The following is a 10,099-nucleotide window of genomic DNA, read 5'->3' on the forward strand; positions in this document are numbered from 1 at the left end:
TTTCAGTCTGGATACAAGCGGTGGACTGCTCACTGACATTGCCTTCCATAGAGCCACACAGCTAGTGTGGATAAAAGTAAATGTTTGAATTTGCATAGCTAATAGAAATATCAGACAAAAGCTGAACTCACTGGTTCAATATGAGGGCTGAAATATAACAGATTAACAAACTCAAGTGTATATTTTACCTGTCATTGAAATTTAGAGCAAATCTCAGGTTAAATTTCGATTGAAGTGAAGCAGAGTGAATCAGAGCTTTATTTAAATTTTATCCCCAGACAGAACCATTAAAGAGCAACCCGATAACTTAATGGGTCGGACTGGGATAGACCCATGTGATCATCTCTCTGTCTGTCTCTGTGGATTGTCTCCAAAAACATCACAGGCCTTTGGCTGGTTTGATCCCTGCCGCATCTGCTATCTACTGCAACTCCCACAACCAACCACCACTGACACGTTCAAGTCAGAGGGGTCAGTCATGCACCCAGAAGCGTCACAAGTTTCCAAGATCTCTATCCCTCAAGCCCATCGGGTCAAAAATAGTCCCTGTTAGCCTTTTATAAATCGGAGTGTTTCTATAAAAAGCCTTTGGCTGACCAGAAACCTGGGTTGAAGCCACATCACACTATCTTTAGCTTTATTTATGTCCTGGTGTTGACAGCACCACTTGCACAGCTTTCCAGTCACCGTTCAATAGGTCACATGTGTGCCAAGCCCTCAGCCCGATGTTGGAAAGCACGGTCGAGTAAAAACGGTAATCAGTGGGCCTACAGTGCTGGCCGAGCTGCATCCCTTACAGAAACAAACCGCCTAACAGCTGCTGAGTTAACGGCTTGATGAGTCTTGCCCTTAGATTCTTTCCATCCACTTAGTGTTTATGGAGCTCTCTTCTGATGGCAGATAAGCATGTCCACTTTTGTGAAATGATGATTGGCATTATTACAACAGTCACATGACAAGAACTATTGTTACATGAGCTGTAAAAATAGAAAGACCCACAACTGTGGCTTTATTTGATTAATCTAGGTCATGTTGTCTGCTTAAAACACGCTTCACTGTCTTTTCATATAAACACATCCCTGATTTCTGAGAAAGCCCTTCAGTCACTGAGACTTTCACTGTTAACATTTACAGCATGAAGCTTAGTTATGGAAACAGATTTTTATTCAGGAGTTCAATAACGCCAACATAATTGTCAGGAAGCCCAGTTTCTCTTAACAAACAATTTATGAATTGAAGTATAGATGGAAACAGGATCAATATGTCTTAAGTGGTATGCCTTTCAATCCTGCGTTTTTGGCTTAATGCATATTTTATCATTGTAGATTTTGCTGGAAAATGTTGCTGTTTATTTGATTTAATTGTGGTTGGATTCTAGTTTTGCCCCCTTTCTCGCTACTTTTTAAAAGGGCCAGTGTGTGGGATTTAGTGCATCTTACAACCAAATGATTGCATCCCCAACCACCCCCACATCCTTTTTAAGCATGTAGGAGAACCTTTGGTGGCCACAAACCCTGCGAAAAATGTGAAAGGCTCACTCTGGAGCCAGTGTTTGGTTTGTCCTTTTCTGGGCTACTGTAGAAACACAGCTGTGCAACTTGGCGGCCTCTGTGGAAGAGAACCTGCTATGTAGATATAAAGGGCTCTAAGGTAATGAAAACAAAACAAATTTTATTTTCTCACTCTTAATTAATTAAAACATACTTATGAATATATTAAACTGTATTTCTACCAAGTCTGTTCTACTAAATGCCACTACATTTTACAAACTGTATCTTTAAATTCTGGATGGGTCAAGTTAAAACAGCCAAAATTCAGCTTCCTCTTTCCTCCTCCTTCCTCCCCCTTCTTCCTCCTTTGCACTGGGAGAAGGTCAAAGTGCCTTTACAACTTGGTGACTTGCAGTGGAAAAACTGAGTTCACCACAAACTCTTTCCAACAATTTCCTCTTCCATCTCTCTCTCCTTCTCACACTTTTCTCATGTGCTTTGTCTACAATATTTCAGAGCAAGTTCTCCCACACAAGGACAGTAGGTCTCATCCCACTCACGCATCAGTTCATGACTGATGGCAGAGGCCACTTGCCACATTTTCTGTGTACTGAGATAGTGTAGGTGGACTGTGTGTGTACAAGTCTGCGTCTGTGTCTGTGTCTGTGTCTGTGTGTGGGCTTGTTACTCTCTCCTCAAGATTGTTACACTAAACCTCTCCAAATGTGGGGGCAGTAATGTCTTAATGTTTGAGTACCTGTTGCTCTCCTTGTGTCTTTAAGAAATAATAAGCTCACCATACAGTGAAAAGGTGGTCATCACTGCTATTTATAATCTCTTATTGAACCTCGCATTGAACTGTGCTAAGTCTGAGTAGTGCAATCATGCAAATGCTTGTGCCAAGATTGAGATGGAGATGTGTCAAGGCCTGTGGATGATGTGTGTGGGATGAGTGAGTCTGAAGGGGATAAATGATTGGAACTGTTTAATGTATTTGTTTAGCTGTTAATTGCAGTTTCTGCTGCTATCACATATCAGAGGATGTTAGCCTCTGAAATATTCTGTAGCTTCTTTCCTCCCAAGATAACAAGAATACAAAATCAATAACCATTTATTGAAATATTGTGATTATTTTTGTGTGAAGACAATTCCTTCCTCATGATCAACTAATTAAAAATCAAATTAAGTTGCCCAAATTAAATGGATATAGATCACGTGTTGAGACTGTAAAAAAATGAATAATGATGTCACGGTTTTTCTTAAAACACTGACAAGCCCATATGTACATTCAATATGTTATTAGCTACTGTAATTGCAGTACTGGCTGCTAAGAATCCCTTTCCTAAATGTTTGCAATTTCAATACGTGATGGGGATGAAACTTACATTTCTGTGTGCAAAAATAAATTCCAAAGTGTCGCTGAAACTAATATGAGTCCCCGGCAGTCTAAAATAGTCACATCAAGTGGTTAGGTTCCGCAATAACGGCTTTTTTGGTATATAATCCCTGCTTTGTGTTTCCATGGACAGTGTTTTCTTATTGAGGCAGAGGCATTGTACCACTAAGATTGAATTTGGCACTAAAAGGACAGTAACTTTGGAGGGTACCTAACTCACACTACTGAAGCCTCACAATAGCTTTAGTTAATTTTAGGAATTTTTGTCCCGCATCACTTACACTGAAATCGCTTTAACCAAGGATGTGTTTACAGCCAGTATGGAGAGCAGGAGCAATTACAGTGAGAAATCAGTCTTTTAATGTACATAAAGGCATGTCAGTATTGTTTTGAAATAGATTTGAACAAAATGTGAAACTGTCCTTTCAGCCAACATGGACGAGACATTCTTAAAAATATTGAACATATACATGGTAACTGGGAAAACTCTAGCTGCTGATGAAGATCATGGTATATGAGAGAAAGCTTATTAATTAATCTTTAGGTGAGATTGTTTTGTCAATCGAAATTATAATATTCAATGCTAGAACATTAACATCATACAATGAGAAAAGCTGAACAATTTGACTGATTGAAATATACACAAAAGCCCCTTCCGTTGCCATAGAAACAGGTTGTTGGTTTAAAAATGGGAAATCATTTTTTTTTCTTTTTAAGGCTTGAACAAAACAGTGATACAAAAGCAACATTTGGTTCATCTCTCAATTTTTCTTTTATTAGTTATTCCATTGAATGTGCTGTGATTTGTCTCACATGCTACCTTGAAGGACGTGTACAGCATCTTCTGGATATTTCATCAATCAGCACACTTTGTCCTGATCCCTTATGTGAACCTTTTGTATCCTCTCTTTCATAGTCCTCAGCTCCTCTCATGTCGTAGAGCACTTTACTGTGTGCCTCTGCCTCACTCTCACATGGCTTTTTCACAAGTGCATGTGGAATACATTAATGCAATACATATACAGTACAAGTCAAAAGTTTTTCTATGGGAAGGTGTGTCTAAACTGTTTACTTTTACTAACTGTTTTGTATTTGACTAATTAAATCATACATCTGGGAGTATTCTATATGTTTCTCACAACCAACAAATCCCATAAAAAGACCAAAAAAGAAAAATGAATTGATCCCACTAAGTAGTGTTGCCTGTGTAGCCAAAGCTGATATAGTTTATTCCTTTGCACCACATAAACGTTCATTGTTACCCAAAATCATAAGAGTGAGTCACACCATTGTAATGACTCACATGTTTCTTCATTACAATTAACATGGGTACTCTACTGTGGTTAATTTTCAGTCAATCCTCAACACACTGTCCTCACTATACAGCGAATGTGTCATTTGTGAATGTGTAACCAGCTGGAGATAGTTCTGAACTAATTTGACCTATTAACTATAAACTACTAACTATTTACCCTCTGAAAAAAAGAAAGTGTATTTGTCACGTCTTTTAAAGTCTGTGTTCATTTGATAGTAATAGTTTTGTTGCTCTAGTCTCATAATTCCTTCTTGTCGACAGAATGGACAAACTCTGCTTATGTGATAAATGTATTTCATTAATATGCTACATTACCATAAGTTTAATTTTACATCCAAAAATAATGTGTTTGAAAAAATAAATGATACATTAACAAATTGTTTTATCTAATATTATAAATATTACAAAGTGATGCCTGAGCATCCAATCCATCATGAAAATATAAAGAATATGAAGATATATAATCAAGCAAAACAAGATTAGCAATACTACATCACTGATCTACCACTGAAAACTGTTGAAATACATGCAGTAATAGAGGACGAAAGCAGCATTATAGAGTCAGGTTTGCTTTCATGTGCGTATATTCCAGCTGCGTCTTGAATCAAATTGTTGATTTCCAGCTTCCTGTCTTAATAGTCTGAAATGTTAGAGTGATTACAGCCTCCGAAATGCCAAAAATAGCATGAGTGACGCACATACTCTGTCAAATGTCCATTTCATGTGACAAGCAGTTTAAAATGTTTTCCTGTTCACAACACCAAATTACTGAATTGAATGAATTATGAAATAAATAAATAATTAAGCAGAGCTACGACCTGGTCTATTTTAAAAGCTTTCTTTCTACGCATTTCTATTCTCTGGGGTCTCATGCACAATCCTGTTTTCTATCAAACCCTTAGCCTCTCTATTTTGAGTTTTTAATGTTGTAAAACATTAGTAATATGCTTTTAAAGCGATTCTACATTGATAGACCATATATCCTGGCAAGAGTTATGAGAATGAAAATGGAGAAAATGTATTGAGGAGGTATTCAGATCCTCTAGTTGTGTGAAAATAGTAAAACTGCAATCTAAAAATACTCCATTACAAGTAATGGCCATGACATAACAATGTCAACTAAGTCAGCAAAATGTTAAGTATCAGGAAATGGCCCCTGTGAGTGTTATACTACTATACACTGTATATTACATTAGTATGTTATCATTACAGATGCATTTATGTGTAAGCAGCATTTTACTGTTGTAGCTAGTTGAGATGTAGTGAATTTTAACTATTTTATATACTATTTATCTGTTTATACTGTTTGATTTATAACAGCATTATATTTCATAAACTCAAAATATGTTTTTTAGGGAAAATCTTAATCTGTAAAATAAGCTGTGAAATACAATATTTACCACTGTAGTTGCATACAAGTTTAAAGTAAAACATGTTCATATTTAAAAGGATTTGATGGCGATTATTCTTGACAAACCTCATGTGCAGAGCCAAATTCAGTTCAGCAGACACCACTGCGCATGCACAGCAACATGGTTCTGTTTACAATGCTTCACTGGCCTGTTGTGCTACTGTAAATACAAAAACCTTGTGACTTAATATTACTTTGTAAATTTCTAAAATAACTAAATAAGTACAAAGTCAAGTGGTTATGAAATGTAGACGTGACATGTTTTTAATAGTTTGTGGACACTGCGGTACAGAAAAACAAGATATATCAGGTTTAGATAGATGCATAATTCTTGTAAGCCTATCAAATGAATGTTGGTTTGGCTCGGTACATGAGATTTAATGACAGTAAGAAAAATATCATAAATCACCAGCCTTATCCTTGAAGTAGCTGGAATTTGCACTTAAATACAGTATTAGAGTAAATGTAAGTTACATTCCACCACTGCTGGAGCAGAGCTGCAGCAAACAGGATTAACAGCCTCTCACACTGCCAGTGACAGTGTTTTGTGAAACAAGACAGCCGTCAGCCTCTTACAATCACAGGTCAACTTCACTCTCAACTTTGAAGTTGGTGGAAACTTGGGGCTGTTTATTTATTTTTCCAATATTTTCATACATTTGTCTAGCTTGCAAGGATGGCCAGCAGCAGTTTGTGGAAAATCCACAGAAAATCCCAAAGTTTCTGCCATCAAATCAACAGCAGCTGTCGTTATAGTGGGGTTACTGTAAAAGTGGACAGCTGGAGCACTTCAGTCAATGATGCAACATAATGCACCAGTAAGTTGTGCCACTGTTTTGCAGCACCATTCCTGACAGTGAATCAATTTATTGTTCAAATGGAAAACCCTAACAGCCTCTGACCTTTTTTCAACCTCCAGTAATTGCAGGCAATTTATAATAAATCAAACATAATTTACTGAAAGAGGAGGGAGAATGCTGAACAGCTGAGAGCAAGTTTACTCTGCAGGCCATTTATTGCAGCATTTCTTGAGGTCATTTCAAAGGGAGAATTCTCATGTTTTTAACCCCGTAGAATTTACCTTTCCATTAGTAGAATATTAAGAGGAAGCAGACATCCTACTTGCTCCTCTTCCTTTGTTGGTGGGTGCTCTTATTCGACAGAAATTAAAATGAAAGCCTATATGCTCTGGATGTAATCAGTGGTACTGAATAAGATGATAATGAGGTGCTTGCCTCCAGAGGAAACTTAATCAAACATATTGCAATAAAAGTGCAAATGAGTTCTGTATATGTACCTAATCTCCATACCTGTGCAGCCATATGACAAATCACTCGAATAAACAATTAATTGGTCTTTCATTTCTTCTTCAGCCTTTGATAAGATTTGTATTACAACAAATACAAATTGGATATTGATCCTAAACTCTCTCAGACCCACAAGGGATGGAGATGGAAGCAAATATAATAATGAGTTGAAGAGTTGCAGCCTTATGAAATAAATTTAAGTATTAGGGATTTGCGAAGCTGGCTTTAAGAAAGATTTAAATGTCACTTTTAAATACTTAGTGGTTATTGATGGTGATGATGGCAGTGAAGTCTTTGCAAGGAGTGCTGGCAGCAGGTGATAAGTTCCTTCAAATCTGACAATGACATCGGTTAGTTTGAGTCTGGAAAATACTCTCATACACTTTCATGCTGAGTTTCACTCTTTCTGTTGTCAGCATGTTCCTTCGGGTCAGTTCTATTTCCTTTCTGCCTACATTCTTCATTTCCCTCTATTTGGCTCTTTTTCTGTGTTTAAACAGATGCAGTCATAGTATTAGCCTACTGTACATATCTAACAGATATGGAGCAACATTAGCATTAATTTTGAGTCGCGTTTGTGTCTTCCTGATGAAATTGATGAATATGAGTCCCATATTTACTCTCTGTTTAGTTCTGTCTTTGTCTACACCAACTCCTGAGGGAGAGATCTGGCTCTCATCAGCTAAATGATTCACTATGTTCACCAGTTAGTCACAAACTTTGTCTTTGTGATTTGGTGCTGAGCAGGTAGCGTACAGAGCGTACAGAACTCTTTTTGTGTGGAAAACAACACTGATGAGAGCTGTGAGAGTTAACCAAAACTGTAAAGTTGCAGACGAGAAAAACATAATAATGAGCTAAAAGACACTGAAATGCTCTGTAGAGCTGAGGGGACCTGCAGAACAAATAGTCAAGTGATCCATTGCTAGTATTTTGGCAGAGTTATATTTAGATTATTATGACTTGCAGGAGTGCTGATACAAGCCTGTAACAGCTACAGATGGGAAATCTGTCAAGTTTGGAGCCAAAGTGAAACTACATAATCTTAAAACAAGCTTAAAATAGCCAAAGCTGTGGGGAAACTTGAACCCGAGGGGGGGTGAGGGGTTAGGAAAAACACTCCTCTGTGCCGGTAAACCAGCAATGGAAAACCAGCTGGCCACTTGGGGAAAAACTGGCCAGTGCTCCACTGTTCCTGTCCCTGAACGTCCATCCATATGGGGGGAATTATCTCTCATTTCCCAAGCTCCTTGAAGTGATTGGAAATCTCACCCCCTTTTCTCTCCATGGCCTTGCACCCCAAGTTGGCCAGCTGAACCATCCCTGTCCTTTAGAGGATCTCAAGGCTAAAGTTGGAGGCTCATTACCTCCCAAATGTAACGCTTGACCCCATGTCACAAGCTAATCTTTTCCCCTCTGCTCTCTCATCTCCCTCAGGGTCCTCTTCAGTGTACTTTTCTTTTACCCGCTATGTTGTGCTTGGTTGTGATTGGAAACGGTTTGCTATAATGGATATAAATAGCCTAATATAAATGGACAGTGGGTGGGTAGGTTATCAACAGCATTGTCTATATATTTGGGGGGTCACTGCACATTGAAAATGTTCCGTTGAGGGAGGATGTACACCTTGCTCAGATGTATTTGTAATAGTGAATATGTAAATGTAGTTATTTTTAGATATTGCCATCTCATTTCTGCTCCATTGTTGCCATGTTTTCTCCTTCAATTCATGTCTGCTGAAACAGAAGAGATGATGAAGGATATTTGAGGGGCTAAGGATTTGTATATTTTGTGATATATCTGAATGTCAGTTCTTCCAGTACTACTTGTATATTTGTGATTTGTATTACTGGACTATACAAATAAAAATAACGTGACACCTTTTCTTACAAGTCAAAACGCCTGCTGTGACATGTTTATGATGAAAAAACTTTCAGTGTTGAGTTAAGATAAATTAGAATTGGGTTTACATTGTAGCCAGGGTTAAAAGGCCGACTTAAAGCTGCATTCATTGATTTTGAAGGTCTACAAGACAGAGGAAGTGCAAAAAACCTAACACACACTCCTGAGGGGTTTTTCTGGCCAATGGTACATTTGGTGAAGTCCAATATTCATTGTCCTTTTAGCTCTGGTTTTTCATCCTGAAAAACACATCTTGTTAGTCTTTATCTTGCTAGTTGCTGACTTTCTTCAGTAACTGTTAACCTGTCTGCCATTTGGTGCTGGCCATGTAGCATACAGTGGGTTTATTATATTGTTTGCTAAAATCAGCTGCTTTATACTGCTGAAACATAGTAAACAGACCAAAAAAACAAAAAAGTGGCTGAAAAGCTCTTTCAGTCTTTCATCGTCACTATGGCAAATTGCTGCAAATGAGGAAACCAAAGTCAGTATTCTTTTTTTCTTTCTTTTCTTTACAGTTAATGGCGAAAAAAACACCTTCATCCCAAAATTGATCTGGTACCTGGTAGCTTCCCATCAGTTAGTTTCACATATGGCGTGTGTGAGGAACTTCATATCTTCTGCATCTCTGACAATGCGACTGCCCCTTTTTTCCCTCCTCGATTATGAACAATTATCCCAAATTTTAAAAAAAATTCTCACAGCAGGCTAATGGAAGTGCATCTAATATCTATTCAATGTCCAAAGCTTCGTCTCTTGTGAATAAATGGTAATTCGTTGGTTGGACACTGCTGGGTGAGTGTCATTCAGTGGACCTTCAGTTGTCAATCATAGCAACACTTTGGTCTGAATATAGCTTTGCTTGCCTGTAAGGGTCATCTGGGTCAGCATTTCTAAAAGCTTAATCACACAGACTGGAGCATGCAGCTAATGCAATTACAAACACAGGATGGTTTCAGACTGTCTCTGTGTGTTTCAGTTTATAGTAAAGAAGCAGCAAGTAGAGTGAGAGGAGAAAAGGAAAATATTGCATACTTTGAAAGTGACCACATTGATTTCTAATGGTACTGTATGACGGACAGTCAAAGACTTATTTCCAAAAGTAGCAACAGCATACACATATATTTGGAATTAAATAGAATTATACAGTTGTGGTGTGGTAAAATGTTTTAATTATGATAATGTGTTTAATTAACTAAACTTAAAATCAAATATCTGCATTTACAGGATTGTTTTCCTCTGGTTTATGGTTTTGCAACAATCTTTGTCCGACAATTG

Source organism: Scomber scombrus, chromosome 1 (genome assembly GCF_963691925.1).
Source record: "Scomber scombrus chromosome 1, fScoSco1.1, whole genome shotgun sequence".
Taxonomy (NCBI): domain Eukaryota; kingdom Metazoa; phylum Chordata; class Actinopteri; order Scombriformes; family Scombridae; genus Scomber; species Scomber scombrus.